The 20,986-nt window shown below is 39.4% G+C and overlaps 1 protein-coding gene across 1 annotated transcript in view; it reads right to left on the reverse strand.

The window, feature by feature from the left end:
• Nucleotides 1-20,986, reverse strand: part of cdh11 (cadherin 11, type 2, OB-cadherin (osteoblast)) — an 88,619-nt gene that overhangs the window by 48,795 nt on the left and 18,838 nt on the right. The window contains exon 2 of the mRNA XM_039621854.1: nucleotides 2,057-2,114. The gene's annotated coding sequence lies outside the window, so the exon portion shown is untranslated. The remainder of the gene's footprint in view (nucleotides 1-2,056; nucleotides 2,115-20,986) is intronic.

Raw genomic sequence — 20,986 nt, forward strand, 5'->3', positions numbered from 1 at the left:
TCCAATGTACAGCTTCAGGTTGTTTTTTGGGTGGTAGATCCTTGTATTTGTTGGGTGACATAAATCTCTTTGAATGATCATGAGCTCATGGCTTTTAAGATCCTCCAGATAAAATGTCTGTTATACACAAATGCACAACTCGTATAGCAAAAATGCTGAGAGGAGCAATCATGAGCCCACTGGTGCACTTTGTGTATTGTACACAGCAAATCAGATCATTACTTGATCAGAAAACTTTGTACATACAGAGCGGTGTAGAAGTTTGGCAAAATTACACTATTGTTTTGAAGGAATTCCCACTTCAATATTTCATTTTGGTATTGTTACACTGTCACTGGACCTCATCTGCAATGATGCTGTTGTAAGCATTATAGTTTGTTAGTTTCTGCTTGAAAAATATGCATTTGAGTCAAAGAATGTGCTGCGCGTAAACAAAGCCAAAGCATACGTCAACAGCAGAGACTCTCATGAGAAATCGCAACTAATACTTGAAACTACAACGTGTCTCATTGAACCTAAAACAGTTGTGCTGACGATTGTGCAGCAGAAGTTTGCAGCTCTGCTGCCTGACAAGATTAATTCTCTCAAGCCTCAAGCCTTTGGATGAGGCAAAGCTCTGTGGCTGCACTGGCGGTAAGCTGAAATAGAGTGTAATTTAGAAACTATCTCCCCGTATCATAAAAAAGCAAAACGAGTGAAGAGGGAAAATGAATGCTAGTCCTAATGTCCTCCTGCTTTCTCTCTGTGTGAAACTGGTATGAGAAAAAAAAAAGCAACTGAAAAAAATAGCCCAGGGCAGCCACATGCGTGGACATATAGCCATATAAAAACAGAATAAATTTGCTTTTTTCTTTTAGTAGGAATAGGCCGAGAGAGAGAGAGAGAGGGAGAGAGTGAGTAAAAGAGACCTGAGTGTGACCTGAGAATCTTTCAGATACATCTTTTAGTGCAATTTCAGTTTATTTTTATAATGCTGAGACACACATTGTGAGAACCCTGTCACTAAATTGTCATAGTGACAGAAGAGGTCATCTGGATATATGCCTTCTATTATAGGAAGTGTGCTCAGATGCCGATTTAGAGGTCAAAAGGTTAAACATCCAATCAGCGCACTAAAACCTTTTGAAACCAAGGCTTATAATGAGTTACGAGCATAATCAATAGTTGTGGCTGGAGACACAGTTCATAGGAAGCCACAAAGCAGATTGAGATGAAGGAAAAACTTTATGTCCAGTTTTAAAACCCATACAGACCCTGTGGTCCAGTAATAACAGAACAATTGGTTTGTCAAATTCAACTTTTGAAATGTATAGTTTTCCTTCAAAACACTCCAAATAGGCCTTTTTCACCCTGAATATGTAAACGTTTTTAAGCCATCAGGCTTCTCAAATTGCTTGCCCTTCATCATCCATGGCATCTCAGTTCTTTTAGGCTTCATCAAATAATTCAAGCATTTGTTTTTTATTGTATTTGGGTCTTTCTGCATATTTCTCTTTTTCCCGTCTGGAGCCTGCAATTGAATGATTAGACTGTGCCATTCTGGAATCGGCTTGTCAGCCTGCTAGCCACAGATAAGCACACTCACGATCGATTAGATCTGCCTTTAATCTATTCAACTTTTTCCAGGCAAATAGAAAAATGCTTAGTATGGAAGATGTGAGGTGTGCGATACAGTGACTTTCAGAACATGTGCCCAAAGGGCAAATGCATTGTAAGCTACATTTTCAGGCATGAGATCACATTAAATATGAATTTTTACAAGTCCTCTTTAACAAGCTGCTGAAGGCAAATACAAGCTAAACATTTTTGAATAATTTTCTACTAATCTTGAAGGATGGGGCTCATTACTGAAAGAGATGGAGGCAAAACTGCAAAATGTCTAAATGAAAGAAAGAAAAGAAGATGGGAAGGGTGGAAAATTAATGGAAGAGCGCCAGTTAAATGTAATGCTAAACAGGCTAGTGGGGCTGATGTCTTAATGGCACTCTACAGGCCCTTTGTTTTAACACACAAACACACAGACATACACAATAGAGAAATAAATGTCAGGACGCACCTTTAGCTCATCACTGTGTTGAATACAAAGGCTTTGTTTCCCGTTAAGTGACAGAGATCTGCCAAAGAAGAGAGAGAGAAAATTTACATTATTAAGATGTAAGACCCGCCATTTACCGGAGAGAAAGGAGCTCAAAGACATTACTTATTATATTGCCATGATGTAATTAGATATGTTTTCATTAGCTCTGCTGCATATTTCATCACATTGTGCATCAACGTATAGCTCAGGAAAAAGAAAAAGAGGACGCATGTCAGAATACTGATGAGAAAAAAGGCGGAGAAGAAAAACAGAAGTAAGATGTTGAACTGAAGTTAAAATGTGCCTTTTGATGACGCATAACCCGAAATAGTCGTTATTAATTTAAGCGCTAGCGAATCCACAAACAAACTGCTCATAATCCTTACATGCAGGGAGTTTATTGCTGTTGCCCTTGATATATTCTGAAATATACTGCAACTTGTGGCTACACATGGATGGAGCGAGTAAGCGTAAATTAAACATTTAATTCAGTTGCTGACTTAGCCACTTCTGTTCTAAACCATTTCCTGTATGTACAGTGCACCAGCCTGCAGCTGGTCTATGCGTTAGGGTTAGTATTCCTAACACTTTGACCATAAAGTGTGATGTATGAGCACAGAGCAGACAGACTGCACATCCTTAACATTACACACGAGTAACCAAGATCACTCAGTTCAGGTTTTACAGTTGTGTTCATGAATTATTGCAGTTTATATGCCAAGGGGGAAAAGGGGGGGGAACCCCCGAAACATGGGTGGACAGCCCAATCTCATTTTAAAGTCATCAAATACTCTAAAAAAACCTCCCAAAACAGAAAACTCCACCCCCCAAAAACCCTCCAAAACAAAACATGGAAGCTTGCGAGGTGTCCTTTGCTGTTGTGCCATTAAACATCCCCTGCGGCAAATGGTGAGCCTGGTCCCATTCCCAATTTGTTACATATGGGTTTTTGTTCAAGACCTGTGACATTTAAATGCACGGCTTTCAGGTAATTTTTCCAACTACATGGATCATTTTGTAAAGACGGTTCATTTAAACCAGACCACAGCAAGTGAAAACAAAGAGAAACAGAATGCAAAGCACTAAGCTTCTAAATGTGACAAACTAGTGATTTATGCCACTGCCAACTGCCCTGCCCTTTTATGCAGAATTTGTTGCACTTTCAAACAACACTGTTAGCTCCCTGCATTCAGTATTGCTGAATCCAAAGCACCGACACCGAATCTTTGTGACCCTCGCAGCTTCTTACACGGCAGCAATATTTGACACCCTGCGATGAAAACACATTGAGATAGGGGGGTGTCTTCGTTACTATATAACCAGACTAGAGGTCTCCAAGCCCGTGGGCTGGACAAATTTAGTTCTGCTTTCATTTGTGTTTATGGTAAAGGTTCACTTTGATTTGCTTTTTAAAATATACCAAAAAGATTACTATGATGCACTAACTGAAAAAAAAACAAAACTAGTAATGACTTTATTATAACTGTACTTTTAAGTCTTTTTTTGTAGCCATAAGCTCGTTTAGCCTGGTTGTTGCTCAGTGTTGTTGCTACAGGCAACTAAGACCCTTTATTATGGGCGTGTTTCTCTAACAGTTTTCTTCCTCAGAACATTAACCGATAACTGTTTGACATATTGATTGCTATAATGCTGGTATGATGATGTGTAAACATCATTGTAGCTTCCATCCATTTGTGCATCAGTCCTCCTCCACTTATCCAATTCATGTTCATAGTTGGGCTGGAGCCTATCCCAGCTGTCACTGGACAAGAGATGGGGCACACCCTGGATAGCTTGGCAATCTATCTATATAGCTAACACAGAGAGACAGACAACAATTCACGCTCACATTCACACACATGGCTAATTCAAAACCACCTTAATCTAACATGCATGTCTTGATTACTTGGAAAAATCGCCACACAGGCTGGGGGAGAACCCACACGATCACAGTGAGAACATTTAAACTCCACACAGTAGAGCCTCAGCCGGTCAGTGGATTCAAACCCAGGACCTTCATGCTGTAAAGCAACAGTTCTAACCACCCGCTACTGTTCCGCCCCCTCTTTTTTCTATCCCTTATCTCTTTTATGTCATGTTTTAATGCAGACACACTCCAATGGAAGCATCAGGGGCAACTCCTGCCTACTTTGACATGCAGACAAGAGGAGCTCAGGATCGAACAAACCTTTCAATCAATAGATGACCTGCTCCACCTACTGAGCCACAGGTGCTCTAATATTTGTATGACAAACAAAAAGTCATGAAGTGAGTGTAGAGCAGCAAGTCACAATATGCGATGTCTCTTTGAGTTTTGGGCCAAAAGGTAGCAAGGTTGAAATCCAGAACTGGTAATGAATGGTTTTAAGGAAATGCCTTTATGCATCCATTGCATTCCCACATCACCTGAAATGTTAGCTGAGCAGGGAATTGAATGGGAGGTGCTCTTGCCTCTGTCAGTAACCAGCACTGAGAAGCCCTTGAGCAAACTACTTAACCCTGGTCGGTCCCAGTGGAGCTGCTCGGGGCCTGTGCTGGTGCTGAGTGGCTGTACAGTGCAATTCCCCAGCATGAGTGTGAAGCAGAGTGTTGCTGAAAATGAAAATTAGTGATTTGTGCAAGCCTTCATGGGTGAATAAGGGTGAAAGCCAGTAGAAAGCAGTCCAGCAACATTAAATTTCTTCCTTTCCATCTAGTAATTATGTGGGTGTGATGGCACATGGGTTAAGAGATGAAGAAAAATACTGCGAGGGAGATATTTTATAACGTAATAGCTAAATATCAAAAGGCCAAAACTGCCTTTATCTTCAGTGCCACATTTCTTTTATCCACATCTTAATAAATGTGCAGTGAGAGATCACACAGCTCTAAGGACCGAGACACTGCAATAATTAACTGCTCCTTCATATTTTTTTCACAGGAACAAAAGATCAGTACATGTAGCTTAGGAAGAAAATGTGTACAAGAAATGTAGTGCACCTGTTTAATGATGTTTTCAGCTTAACATTTTTTTGTAAAGTAGACACACAGACAAAATGTTGGTGCCTTGAAAGGTACCGGTGGTTTGAGCTTACACAATGACCCGTGTAACCATAAAGGATATCACTTTATACTTTGGGGACCAGTAATGCACAATGGCGTGCTCAATGTGGTTTGATCACAATAATTACATAATGGAAAATTCTGTTTTTGGGGCAAATTTTATTCTTTTTTCTTCAAGACTGTTGAATAAGTCGCTCAAACACTTCAAAATGCAAAAATACTTTAATAACATAACACCGCTGCTCATATGTCAATCATTTGTCGCTAAACATCGGATTTTCTTGTTTGCATTACGTGAAAGTGACAGCAGTGGCGCTATCAAAAGTTACAGCACCATCAACACCCTCAGCATCACAGCATAACTGACATGCCACAAACACCATCATCAGCAGAACATAACAAATCATCATTATTCAGTGTTGGTAATATTCCTCCTGCATAAATCATTATTGTGATATCATTAGAATCATGTAGCTGATCGACCTGCTTCGTATGCACAGAACCAGCTCCTTTCACCTTGTTAAAGAAAAACGGATTTTTGTCAGAGTATTATGAGCAACACGTGCTGACACTGCACATGTACTTATAAGCAACAATGGACTACATTGTTAACAACACCAGGGGTACCTTTAAAATGAGGCATGGTTTCTGAAGCTTTGCACTAATCACTATTGTGTGATGTCACGGTGGAAATTTATACCAATGGCAATTGTGCTATTGTTATCATTCTCCAGCTAAATCTGCCTGCTTTATATGCAGAGACGATTGAGTTCAGTCCAACCGTAAAATGACAGCTCGTTATGTGAGGGAACATGGATTTTACCATGTTGTGGTATTGCTAGGGACCCCGAGACAATACTATCAATACTGTCACATTTTGAATTGGTTCTTGTGTGAAATGTGAAATGCTTGAATAACGGCCTATTGATTGGTAGGCCACTGCCAGCAACTCTGTTGTGTACATGTTTCAGTGCATGCACACAACCTCTAGAATGTGATAATAGTTTGTATTGATTTATTTTGATGAATTGCATTCATTTCTGAAAAGTGATTTTTCTGAAGATAAACACAAGGGGGATCTAAGAATGCAACGTTTTAGTTCGGCAATAAATAATACCCAAGAAAAAAAATTTTTTTGAAAGATGATATGATGACGACTACACTCCAACATCTTCTTTGATGTACAGATTGTGTATTTTGATCTTAATTAATGCAAACTACATGGTCTGCATGCTTCCTATTAGGACCGCTCAGTGCCTCTATGACGATCTAAGCTACTTGTTTACTCCGAGCACATTTTTAGGAATGTGGTTGTGATGTTGCCGCATGATTCCTGTTCTCTTTAGTTAAAACAGAAAAAAAAAACAGCGTGGACTGCAGCTGTCAGCAGGAGAGACATTATTTAAGGATAAAGACATTTCTCAGTTCCCCATTACTGCAGAAAATAACCACAAGTGTATTTTAATGTGTGTGTGTGTGTGTGTTTTTAAACTGGTCTGCAAATACTGTAGCCCTGTCAAACTGCTCAAATAGACACAAACAATATGTGCACACACACGTGTCATGTACAAATGCAGACAGCTTAAAATCGAGTCATCAGTGTTGTGTCTGTCATTAGCTAAAAGGCCTCAAGCTGGAGTGAAACCAGAATAATTATTCTGATTATAGTCCTCTAGCTGAGCTCTATCCAAACACATTATACTCCCCCAGATTAAAATCTGGTGTTTCATGTGGTTTCTAAATCAAGATGTTAGGATTTATTCCATGATAGCAGCCAGCTGGAATCTTAGCATTACAAAAGTGGAGGAAAGACCAATTTTATGTAGTCGTATAAAAGCAACCAACAATTTTTGATATTTTGTCTGGCCAGGAGATACACTTTGAAGGTAGTATTTTTTACTGTCTGACTCTTCACATAGCTATTGCTCTCCGGCTTTATAGGGCAGTGTAACAGATGACCTTTACATGGGGAAACTCTGCTACAGCTGAGGAGCCTGAAGATATTCCTGACTCAAAGTTTAAGAAGCATTTTGACAGTAATGGATTTATTGGGAAGGGGTTGTCATTTCAAACTGCCCTGAAATACAAACCTTTTTCCTCCCTCTAGCACTCATTAAAACAGCTTAAAACACCAATGAAATGTAATAATCATATCTCATGTCAGCAAATGGGTTTGTGTGAGACAGTGATATGCATGAATGTGAGTGAACATGGCCTTGTAACTGCATGTGTTCACAAGTTTGATGCTGTCAGGATGACTGCAGTGAAATGATGCAAGCAGAATGTGATAGCGGCTTTGAGGATCAGCACAGTGGACGCAGCTGGTCGCCGTGCACACACACACACACACACACACACACACACACACACACATATATACCCACACACATTGGCAAGGACTGGTGGATCCCAGCTGTGTCAGTATTATACATGCACCAGTGTGCATTCACAGGTGCATGAGGACACAGGCAGGCCCACATAAACTCATGACATTGTATGAGTGCATAAAAGTTGATGATGCATTATCATATAGTGGTCAGCGCACACCTAAACATACACGCATGTCCGTTTGCTGAAGCAAAGGGTCAGACGGGCTAGATGCCTGTCCATATCTGGCATCCTGTTGTAAAATAAATACACGCTTTTGTTTAAACTGTGATGCCCTTCTTTATATACACTCTTTCAACTTATTTTTGGTGCACAGTTCCTTTTAATAAATTTTATCTTCAGGCAGGTATCCTCCTCCAGCTCGCCTCTACCTCCTCCACTTCCTCACACCTCCACTCTGACTCATTACTGAGTCTAAAATAAAACGCTGCACAGGAGATGCAGGTGCAAGTGGCGGCAGTCATTTTGCAGGGGATTGGTTGGTAACTATAGGTCTATTTTTTATCTTTGAGCTCAGACGGCCTGCTCCTACTTTAGTGCTACTCCTACAACACTTGCTCTAGACAGTTGTGCATTTTCCACTTCTCTGAAAACACTTGTTTCTTTGCTACTCTGAATTATCTCTGTGGTTAGATAAGCCAGAAAGACTTTAGTCAATATATTTTCTCCATGTCCAACAGCAAGAACGTGTCCTATGTTCAGAATTTAGATTTTCACTGGCTTAAAGTTATACTGAGCTAATTCACAGCAAATCAATCTTTTGACTCTTTAGTTGTTAGCACTCATTTATATGCCATGCTGCAGAATATCAGAGCTTTAAATTTCATTTAGCACACAATACAAGTACATGTTAGAGTGCATACAATTAAATGCATATTTAAAATTCAGCTGCTGAACAAATCTAAAATCACTGGAAAGCTTAACTCAGTGCTAACACTAAATCTGCAGAAGGTGTGAACAGCAGGCGCAGGTGTAAGGTCACTGTCAGACATGTTGATACCGTCTGCTTTTAAAAGGAGAGTTTGATCTTAACAGTCATGACAAGATGGAGAACTGTGTAGTTTCAAGAGTACTGATTTTTTTTCCCTTCAGAGCCTCTAATTGATTTATTTTTACATTCTTAAGGTATGTAGCAAATCTTTTCTTCAGTAATACTCTGAAAAACCATTAGGACCAAGTACAACACCTGTAACGACTTTTTTCTCAAACACTGTACATTGCATGCACAATTACAAGTTCACAAAATGCATTAGTTTTCCACCAAAGTGGGCAAACTGCTCATCCCTGTCCGTAAAAATGTGCTGCTCTACCAAACTGCACAAGCAAATTGTCACTGTGTCTTAATGACACTGCAGGTTTGTTACGTGACATGGAAAGTCTACAAGGACACTTGTCCTGTGAGCTGATTTTATTGCCTAGACTTTGTAATTACATTTCAAGTCCATGGAGCACTCGCAATTTGATGGCAACATACTGTTGATGGGCGATTATACTGAAACCTGAGCTCTCAGTATTGTCTTCGGAGATGCTACATTGATTCTGCCCTCCTATTTGATTTTGTACCTTTGAGAAAGTACAAAAACCCGTTTTAAAGTCATTGTGTTCCTCACACTCAGCATTTCAATGCTTCTTCATTTTCATTAATGTACAGAGCCTTAATGAGCAACTGCACATTCGTATTTGGACAAAATTGTTGTTTCTGCAGGTTTCCTTGGATTAGTATTTCTTCCTTTCCATTTATATCACAGATTAATTACAATAAGGAATCTCTCATTTTACTATTCAAAGATAATTATGTGTAAATGTGGAGTGGAGGATATATGAAAGTGGGACACCAAGCAGTTCGAAGAAAGTTTCATTTGGTAATGCTGTTTATGATAGACCTCTAGTTTTTTCTGTATTCTAATTTTGTATTGTGCTACTAGAATATATTATTACTATAGCCTGACCAGTATGTCAGTGTGACTGGTTTATTGGCTAGCTATTTGCTGATATGTTGGTTTTGGCATTTATAACAGCCAACAAATGAAAATCAGAAAAGGTGAAGTAGAGACAAGGGAAACATCCTTGATATTATGAGTGCTGATAATAATAGTTTTATCAACGCAAGAGGGCAACATGTTTGGAACACAACAAAAACTAAAAGCAACTGATCTAAGCAGAGTCAGGTAGAGTGTAGATAAGTAATGCAAGACTTGTAGCATTAAAAGAAGAATATCTTTAACCTTTCTTGCCATATTGCTTTAGGAAAAACTTAAAAAATATCAGCACATAACTAATATCAAGGAAATCTGTTTGTTTCATGTGTCGGAGAGAAAAAAATGGCCGATATATTGGATTTTTAGGTCACCAAATATCTGAAATCATGTGATTTTTTTTAAATAATATTGGCACATTGCTTATTGTTTCCTAAGCAACAATATAACACTAAGACAATACAAGGCTTTCATTACATGTTCTAGGTGCATAAATACAGAAAACATGTCATCGTGGTCTGTTGCTAGGTGGTTGCCTTGATGGCTAGAGTTTTGCATAGTTGAAGTTTTGTGGATATAAATGAGAAGTTATTATCTATGATAGAAATATGTTATTTTTATAAGGTGTTATAGTGTTGCTGCTTTTATAGAAAGGTTAAGGTTATTTTAGTCCATTACTAACAGTTTGCTTGGCAACATGCTGTCATCATCTTTTAGATATCTGATATAGATGAGAGCTCTGAGGGGCCTAAGATGTGCATGTGTGCCAAGTTTGGTTTCTCAACTCTTGATCGTGTAGGAGAAGTTGGCAGACAAAGAAGCTCAAACACAGACAAAGATTTTTTTATATTATAGTAAGATGTCTGTAAAAAACTGAACAGGATTAAAGTTAAAATTAGTAAAATTAAGCAGTGAGTAATTAATTCACATATATTTTGGTTTATTTTGTGCTGTCGTTTTTGGCAGTGTATTAAAAATAATAATACATGCATAATAAAGTATCCTTGTGAGGCTTTCAGTTCATTCTTAAACAACTACTCAGTAGTCACAGAGCTGACAACGCCCACCATCAAGTTGGCCTTTTTTAAAATTTCAACCACAGACACAAGTTTCTCAGATTCATCTTGTGTGTTAGTGAACCCTCTCTAGTAACAGATACAGACTCAGTAGGTGGAACAAATGACCAACCATGTGGTCACATCATTATTGATTCCATTATCGGTACCAGTGACGTTCAAAAGTTACACTCTAACTTTACTCTGCATTTATGTACAAAGACCGCAATGTACATGCAGCAAGTACTAACACAAGCAATTAATGAAGATGTGTAATAGTGACAATATGAGTGAAGGGAGAGATACATGGCAGGTGACTTGCTGACTTAGAGAGACAGAGAGAAATGAGCAACAGTCATTTAACTGACATGCTGAGAAGGAGGGATGAAGAGCGAAGAAAGAGAGAGGTGATGGATAAAGAGAACTCAAGAGAGAAGAGGAGAAGAACCCAGGAGGGAAAAAAATGCTTTTACATATTCGGTTCTGCATGGCTGGACCACTTATGTATGTATGTGCACACCCAGTTATGACTTGCCTCACTTGTCAATGATTTTCATTTAGATAGTTTGTTATTGTATGACACGCTCTCTTACTCATATAGCAGTTCAGGCACAAGTTCACACACATGCACACACAAATATGTACTCGCATGAATATATGATAATCTCTCATAAAACCAGCTCGGCAGTGTGCAGTTACTCGTTAAAGTCTGTTTGTGGCATATAAAACGATCAGCCAACCTCAAATCTGACTTAAAAATGAAAGTCCACAATCATATAGCTTCGGCTGACACAGCATCACACGTGTGAACATATGGCAACATGACATCCACAGATATCTGCCAACAGTGGGAAGGAAAAACTCCCTTTTAACAGGAAGAAACCTCTAACAGAACCAGGCTCAAGGAGGGGCGACCATGTGCCTCACCCCACCCCATGGGTTAAATGGAGGAAGACAGGACAAAGATACGGTGTGCCTTGAAAATGGCAAGCATCAAAAATCCTCCAGTAGCCACTCCTAAGTGCATCCAAGAAAGGCTGCATAGTTTAGTAGTCAGTCTACTTTGGTGGTTATAGGTGTAATATTCAGTATATTTTGACTTAATCAACTAGTAAATAACATAAATAAGAATATGTGATACTTTGTGGGTCATGCGCCAAATATTCAGGTGGCTCTGTTCAGTGCCCTGAAGAATAAGAACACTGCTCCCAGAACAGCAACAAAAGCCTGTCAGCTTTTCCATCAGTTTCAAACCCATAAGTATTTATGCCTCACTAACTTTTAAAGTAAGCAAAAGTAGCAAACACTTGAACGTAACATGTTATTCAATCACTGTGTTTTTTGTTCCCTGAAATGTTTCTCACAGAAATTGTGTAGTGTGCAAATACATAATTAACTTGTGATCATGTAGGTATTTGTTTTCTTTATGATGATTGCTGGTCTGATGTACCCAGCCCTAACCCAGCTTTTTATTTACCGCCCCATCACATGGGTTCATGTAAACACAGGCTATCATTGTCCTGCCCACTAATTAATGAGTCCAGTCAGAGTGCTGGATGCCTGCACGCGTATTCTGCCTCCTCAGAGAAAACCGCAGACAGCCCTGTGAATCACTGCATTCAAATAGTCTCATGGTAAAAGAGCAAAAATGATTGAATACCAAAAGGAGAAATTCATGAGCCTGGATGAGCGATGATAAATGTATTAGCACCAGATGACATTTCCATCACCACCTCATCGATCACCTAGGGGACGTTTTAAATTGTGGCCCGTGTGTGCGTCTTTGTGTGTGTGTGTGATATGCAGAATCAGACCGTTTAAGAAGTGTGCCCCTACTAAACACACGCATGCATTGTGACAGATATGGGTGCAAAGAAGATACGGAAATTTGAGATTGCTACCGTGACCCTGATGTGTATGTGCCACAGATTTGTCTTAATTTTTTATACCTATTCGCACCTACTCCTCTTAGGATACGGAGAAATTTCCACACATCGCAAAGTGGCTCAAACTTTGTACATGCAGCTGAATACACAATCACTCTGATCATATATTCTGCTGTTGTTTGCAAAATTTTTCCATGCATGCAAATGAAAGATAAAGGTGCATCTAACTCATGGCAAGGAATGTGATCTGCAGATGATAGTCAAGCAGCACTTTGAGAGCGATGGGAGAGCGCATCCTCCTCTGATGCCAATCCCCTGTTTGCAATTTTTGAAGCTTTAGATTTTGATCTGATTATGTAGGTTCTTCCTTTGCCCGTGCTTCATCTTTTACCCAAATTTTATGAAATTCAGCTTGGTAGTTTTTGTACAGGCTTGCCAACAGACACACAAACAACAATGACATTTCCCCACTAAGGCAAGATGCAGAAGCCTGAAGCTTTCTAGCCGCAGGATGAGTTCGAAACAAGGTGCAAATGGCTCAGTAAATCTGGCTCTCACTGCCGGCTCCACTCTGGCCTCTCTCTTGTTCTTTTGGTCTGTCTCTTGGTATGCAGCGACCACTCTCTTGCAGCTCAGACTCTCTTATCTAAATCTCCATTCAGACTGAGAAAGAGACAGAGCTGGGGAGAGAGAGTCAGAGATAGATAATACAGGTCACTCTCCAATGACAACTCTAAAAGGCATCTAGGGAGAGGAGAGAAAAGGAGAGCAAGGGAGTGAAAGGGGAAAAAAGAGCTGCTGCAAAACGTTTTATGGATTTCTGTTCTAAGCTGAGACCATGGAAAACATGCAGACTTAATAAGTAGCTTGATATGAAAGTTAGTGTACATCTGGTGATTTTCCAGGCTCACAGCGTCTTAGCCATTTATTTTAAGATCTGCTGAAAGCCTGTGGCATTGATAAATCAGCAAAAATATCCACCCCGTGCCCGAGTAATGGAAAGCTAAGCTGAACAACCATGAGCAGCATTAATGCTTATCAATGCAAGAAGGAATTTGTGCCTTTTGTATCTTTTGTCATTTTGATGCCATAAATAAGTCCTCACTCATTTTGCAGCAGTGTTGTTTTCGGTTGTGTATTCCTTTCTTAAGGTCAATTTAGTCATGTTTAATTTACCACCAAAGATAAGCATAAGTATTTTTATGACATCTTTTTTTTCTCTCTCTTACTCGTCGCACCCTGTGTTAATATTTGTGACTGTTGAAAGGGAAAACTTTGTCAGTCATTTCTCAAAATAGCTGCTGATCATAATGTCAAGCAGAACCAGATGGCCTGCTTGCATAATCCTGTTTTCATTGGTAATTTTCATTTTGCAGGCATCTGTAAAAAGTGTAATAGTCTAGCATGTAAAGAAACAGAGGTTGCAGATGTAGGTGTGTAACTGGGTGTGTGCCAATTTTAAATGTGCAACAAAACGTATAATTGAACTATCCCGACCATAATATTCTGAGAAAGGTGAAACTGGAAAGTCATGAGCTACACTGTGACAAATTGTGTTCTCTTGAATGTTTATGGAGTTTTATGGTGGCATCAGAGCTTTTATTGTTTCCTGTCAGTTTCTATCATATAAACAAAAACTTTATTCTTCCCATATGGAAAAGATATATATAAATCTTATGAAGTTTGTATCTGTCTTGTGTGAAACTTGTATGAAAAGCATACAAGAGTGAAAACAGATATAAGATCCCTTGAAAAAATATATAAATGACACTTGTATGTTTTGGATACTTACTAAAACAATATATGAATGTAATGAGAAAGTGGCCACTTTCATGAGTAAATCATATAAGCCTTATATGATTCATTATATGAAGAAGGACACATCTTATGCAAGTCTTTTATAAGTTTTTACTATTTCTTTTCCATATGGGTTATGTCATCAATCATGCTGAACGTTGAGCTCAATGTCCTAAACATACATATTTACACTTCATATTATACTATGCTTCAACACAGTGTGCACACACACACAGTTTATACTATTCACCGCCATCCACCCCTACCCTCCATTTTTAATCTCCTCTTCTAAGTCATACACATGAAAACGAGCTGATGTAGAGTGGAACTGATATCTAACGCTACACGTAGACACTAATATACATTCAAAGAGACACATACACACACCCGCACTATTTTTGAGTTATGTTTGGTCCTAATCTGGAGAAGTAGTAGAAATGAGAAAGGACCATTAGATGCATAGATGTTTGTTCTATAATTCAGCTGCTCACTGCAGCACAGCTGAGTAGGACGGCGTTTATAGATGTTCATTTATCTCTCCTGATTACTTTCAATCTTCTCTTTACTTTACCTGCTTTTCTCTGCATCTCTGGCAATACTTCTCCTCTGTCTCCCTCTCTTTCTTCTAACCTGAGGCAGGCAGTAAACTCCTAACTAAATTGAATTTGGCATGTTCTCAAACTGCTGTCGAATATAGTGCTGGAAGCAAATGCCAGTATTTTCATTGCTCCTCCAGATCTTTTCCTATAATGATGTCTGTGGCACTGAAGCAACTTGGAAGTTGCAGTGAGAGCTATAACACGACTAGCCAGTTCCTCAAAGACAGAAATCAGCATATTAGAATCAGACAAATTCAAAAACACAATGATGAACACAGAAATCATGTTCATCCACTGTAGGCGAGGATGCACTGAGAGATACTAAAGAGGCTGTGAGAAAAACTGGCTAGTCTGCCCACACTGCAGGCATCAAAGCCTAAAACAGGACAGTTTACTGTGTTCCAGTGCAGTAAATGTGGAAACAAATCTACTTCGTCAGGCTGTTTGCTGTTACTTTTATTGGCTTTTTGAGTATGCACTGAATAGATCTACACCCCAACACAACATTGCTTCTCAGGTATCTCTCTTTTTTTAGCATGTTGGTACATTTTTAGTCATTTTTCCCATCCCCATTCTCTATAAGCTCCTGTCAGAAGGCTGAACCATAAAGTCAGTTGTGATCCATCTCTCTTGCCTCTCTCATTCTGTATGTGCTATCAGATCTAGTTGGTATACCTATAGTAAGCCCTCCTGTCCAGGCTGAATGATTGTTAAAAGCCTATTGAGTTTCTTTGCGCTGGCTGCAATAGTTCTGTCCTTATACAGGTAATACGATGTGGTGTGTGCACTTAGTTTTCAACTTGCGTATGTGTGTTGGGGATCTGCATGTAATATGATGCAGTCTTTTAATTTAGGAAAGGAGATGCAGTCAGCAGGTAGAGGTTATAACCTCTGTTAGAGGACACACACACACACTGTAACCGAACATGAAATTGATTTCAAGGTAAAGTATCAGAACATGAGAACATAATGCTAATGCCGGGGGAATATGTGACTGCGATCTCACACCTTTGTATTCTATTCTCCAATTATTATATAAACTGCACATATAATCTGCCCTAGAAAATCATTAATGCAATTCATGTTATCTACACATTTCTCCCTGCAAACTAATTGATAAACTTTGGCTACTTGATGTATCACAAAAGAGGAAAACGTTTTCATCCTCAATGAATTCATTTGCACATTATAGGCATTATTAAAAGAAATAGCTTTAGTTAATTGAATGTGTTTAATTTGATGAACCACCAACAGGTCATCGGGTTTTGATCGACCTGTTTTACTCCACCTAAGAATTGCTGAGGACTTGACTGTGGTTTTGCATTAAAGTCGGTTTTGGAGCCACACTGAAGCTGTCGTCTTCTTGGCAGTAATGACTCGGAGAATCACTCGGAGAGAGCTGAGCAGCAGCAGTAACTGGATCAATGAAGAGACTGCAGTTAGAAAATAGGGGTCGTCGTAATCAATTAGAACCTTAACTGCTGCTGGAATGATAAAACATCAGCCACTGGAGCATCTCCGGCCACATATGAAATTTTTTTCATTTTGAAAACGCTGCTTAAATATAAAGAGATCGCCAGAAAAAAAAAATTACATTTAAACCACTGCGATATCACTGACTTATGCCCAAACTTATTCACATACAATGAATAGTTTATTGTATCGAGTGAGAACTTGGGATATCTCAGTTCATCATCTGAAACAAGCCATTTCAGCTCTTCACGCTTTAGGGCCATCTTTCCTTTAAGCCAAATTTCTTCTGATATGACTGCCCCTCTTCGGAAATAAAAACATTTACACAGCAGATGGGTCGTGGTTACAACTTTGGCAGTGTTTAATATGGACACTGAGTATTGTAGCTATATATAGAAAAGCTATAAAAGACCCTCTTTAATTTTTAAATTTTAGGCCCCAACTTTCATTGCTCCCAAATATCCAGCTGACATGTTTTCTGTTGGAATAAAACAGATAACAGCAGGGCAATTTGAAGTCAAAGACTCATTTTGCTGCACCATGCAGCCCAAATCAAGACTTTGTGTATGAGGTAGATTTGTTTTCAGTTTGCGTGTGTCCTTCAGCTTTATCCTGCACTGCTTTTAATTCTTTTTCTTTCTTATTTGCCTGATCAAAAGGCTACAGGCCAGGTCCAAACACCCTGCAAGTGTCAAATATTTTTCCACTTAATTGGCTGCTATTATGCTGCCTCACGTCAACACTTTGTCATGTTTCTCGTCTGTCTGGAAGTTTAACTGCCAGTTATCCATCTGTAGTGTTAATGGGAACCTGAAGCTATCTACACATGGTGACACAGCAGGTGTGAGCCTACCTTTGCTTAAACAAGTAAATATGTTTCATTGTCTCTTTTAAATGCACCGTGGCAAGTAGGAAGTTTTTTGCAAATGCATAGTTTACACATGGGGAACGTCATTTTTTTTTCTCACTTCAAAGCAAAATACAGGAAATTGTTTTGTGTCCTAAAGCCCTCTGCCCAACTCTAATCATAGTTTCTCTCCTCTCTTCTCCCATTAAAAAAAAATCTCATCATTCCATGTGCCCCGTGCCAAACTAACCTGAACACAGGATTTAATGTCAATAGCAATCACACACGCACTGCCTGCACTCAAACACTAGGGCAGCACTATAAATGGTTTATGTCACAATCTTTGTCAAGCGCCGCACACACACCCAGCACCCATCACAGTATCATACAATCTCACACACATACAAACATGCACACACTCCCCCAAGCACCAGCCATGGAATTGAAAAGCACTTCAGAAAAATAATGGAGCTGTGGCAGCCCTGAAGCATGTAAGTGTACATTGCTATGTGTGGGAGGGTTTTTTTTAAACTTATGAATGTGCGTAACTGAGTGTGTGTGTGTGTGTGTGTGTGTGTGTGCGCGTGCATTTGTGTGAGAAAATGTGCAATTTTGTAGTTTTATAGCCGTGATGCAATAAATGGTTGTGGTCAACGAAAGCAGTTGACCTATTTGCAAGGACAGTTGTGCTTATGTGTGTTTGAGATGGACAGCGCGAGAGGGTGTGTGAGCTGTGATTTGGATGTACACACATACAAAATATGCTTCACAATTATTTCTTAAATTGTCCCATATGGATATGCATATAATAAACCTAATTTACAGTTTACAACCACGTGACTGTGGAATTGACTAAGCTTATAATTGATTTTAAACAGCACACAAAAAAAGTCATGTTAAGAACTGCAGTGGACTGAGAATACTCCTGCGACCGCAGAAGGTCGTGTAAGACGAACAAAGAATATAAAGAGCTTAGGAGTAAAGTAAAGAGGATTTTCTTTTATCTGTCATTATTCAGACACATCAGTTAGATAGATAAATAGATGGAGAGAGAGAGAGGGATGGTTGCTTTGCTTGCAGAGACTTGGCTGGTGATGAATAACCCCATCTGCTTGTCATTACTACTAGAGCTACTAGTGCTACACGCACACACACAGCAGAATCTGTCACAGATCCCTTCTAAACAGCCTCAGGGGATCCAGGAAGAGAGTGAAAGATAAAGAGGGGGAAGAGAGAGCAGAGATCCTGGGTGTGTCCTGGGCTGTAGATAAGCACAGAGAGGTTGTGCTATGGAAATGAAAATCAGGACAAAACACACTAGGAGGGTAAACACCTGTTCCTCCCACTCCTACGTTTTCAAGCAAAACTATCTATTTTTAGTGGGCCATTAGACCAGATCTTAGGGGTAATTGTGACATTATCTGGCAGCCTGGTATCATAAAAAAGTGCATGATTAACATGCCAGTTTCCTTTCTACAAAATAATTGTGCATGTTTGGATCTATACCTTTGCTAAGAGACATTGGTGAGATTATTAGCGATTTAGCGGTGGCCTCTAGGATTTCTTATAGTTTGTGCTGATCTACAGCCTTTTGAAATGAAGCCCTTCCAGGAACTGATTGAGGGTGAAGTATTAGAGGTTGATTATGGAGGGACAGGACCAGAGATCAAACCAATCTAACGGAGGTTCGCACTCCTACATGTCCAAGCATTTTCAAGGAAGATACTGATATTAAGGCTGTTATTTATCTGTGTCAGTTAGGAAGTGACACTGAATTCAGATGAGGAGTCACGGAGACACACAAAGAAACTAATTTTCTCCGTGCTCTACCTCAGTGGTTTTACATAGACCTATATAGCTCATTAGAATGTAATCTCTAATAGTAAGGTAGCCAAATATTTTATTTGATATGGCTGCTTTAGGCAAGTGAAATGTAGTTAGAATAATGTTCGCTTAGGAAAGAAATTGCCTCACAATAGACGACTGAAAAATTCTCACCTAGACAGATGAAAAATGCTGTAAAACATTTAATAAATGAAATTAATTTGGAGAAAAGTTTTCTTTTACAATGTGTTAGAGCATGAAGAGTTTTCCGCCTGTAGTTGTAGAGAATTAAAGGAAATTCACTCCATATTTTCCCAATCCCACGTAATTTTCTGGGGACCTGCCAATTGTTTTTGAGCTATTACAGAGCTTGAGGTATTTTAAATCCCTCAAGCTGTTCTTGCTCCACTGTAGTCTTAAAACAAGAGCCTAGGGCAGTCGTCTTCCACTCTAATCAATCCAGCCAGTGGACAGCTTGTAGCCATGATAATAGCCAACACCTGGAGGACATGCCAAGAGCTGAGACAGTGTTAGTTGTGTGTTATGTTTAAAAACAGAGACTGAAACATGGACAAAGTGAAATCAAAAAATCTGCCTAGTAGCATTGTATCCATACTGATGTGCTCAAACACCCAGGTTATGCACTCTTTTTGGATTAAAGTTGCTGGACTGCAGATCAGAATGATGTAACCACCCAAGGAAGAGTCAATCAAAGTGGTTGCAGAACATCACAGCAATAACTGGCAGTTATTTTTAGTTGCCATTTTTCTGGCCTTGTGATGATGAATAACATGGCCTCACAGTTAACTTGCTGTTTGTGTGTGTGTGTGAAGTAGATGTGACGCAAGTATAGGAAAAGTGAAACAATTAAAGGAAAAAGCAGCATAGAGCCATCCAATAGCTCCTCCAAGGACACCATAATAATTACAAACGCTGGCTTTTTTAATATGACTCAAATCTTCAGCTCTCTGTCTGTGCTACTCATACACCTCCACACTCCCACACACACACACACACACACACACACACACACACACACACACACACACACACACACACACACACACACTCACACCTTACTGTTTTCTCTGGTCCCTTTGTGGTGAGTGTACAAACGGTTTTGAAATGTTTTATATGTGTAGAACAGGGCTACTTTGTCTTCCTGTGTCGTACTTTTCTGACACACACAAAGACAAAGATAAGGGGAGAAGCATCATTACCTGTGAGCGCAAGTAGGTATGATGACATCCATATGTAATACCTATCTATTCACATCTCTGCCTTATCTCCTATATCTACACCAAATACTGATGTACAATATGCTGCAAACGCTACCTTAAAATGAGCCAGTAGCTGATTGTTTGCATTGAAAAGATGAGTTTATAATTCTATAAACTGATTTGCTGTTTCATTAAAAAGCCCAAACTTCAGCGTAATTCTACAAGAGCAGCTGCAGTTCTCAAATAATTCGCCAACACAGCAATGAAAGCATCAGTTTTCTAGACTTGTCACATCTATGGCTAATCTTTTATTCAGACTTTGGTTGTACAGGTGCAGGACAGTAGGGCTTTCTCCAAACAGTCAACCTCTGTTCAAATCCGCATCCCATTGTATTGCGATACAACAAGAAGTTCCCTTTCCTGATGTGTTGCAATACACTAGGTGACCAAACAAAGAATTCAAATAGAAAAGACTGTTCATATTTAGACACACATTCACATGCTTTGTAATGCAGACAGTCTGGCTTCTTCTCTGTCACTGTGGAGGTAAAAGTTTAGGGTGAAAAGGTTGAATGACAGGGGGAACAGGGTGAGCTGCTGCTGACTGTTCAACAGGAACAAACAGACATTAAAAAAGGCCATGAAAAGGACAACCATTTACATCACAGTCAACTCATTTGTTACCCATTTACTATTTGTGTGTGTGTTGTATTCTCTAACCTCCTACTGTGTCTCCCTGCGGGTCTGGCACACACCCACCCCCACACACAGACATACTATTAAAATAAGTGTCCCTTTGACT

Source organism: Oreochromis aureus, linkage group 13 (assembly GCF_013358895.1).
Source record: "Oreochromis aureus strain Israel breed Guangdong linkage group 13, ZZ_aureus, whole genome shotgun sequence".
In the NCBI taxonomy this organism is placed as follows: Eukaryota; Metazoa; Chordata; class Actinopteri; order Cichliformes; family Cichlidae; genus Oreochromis; species Oreochromis aureus.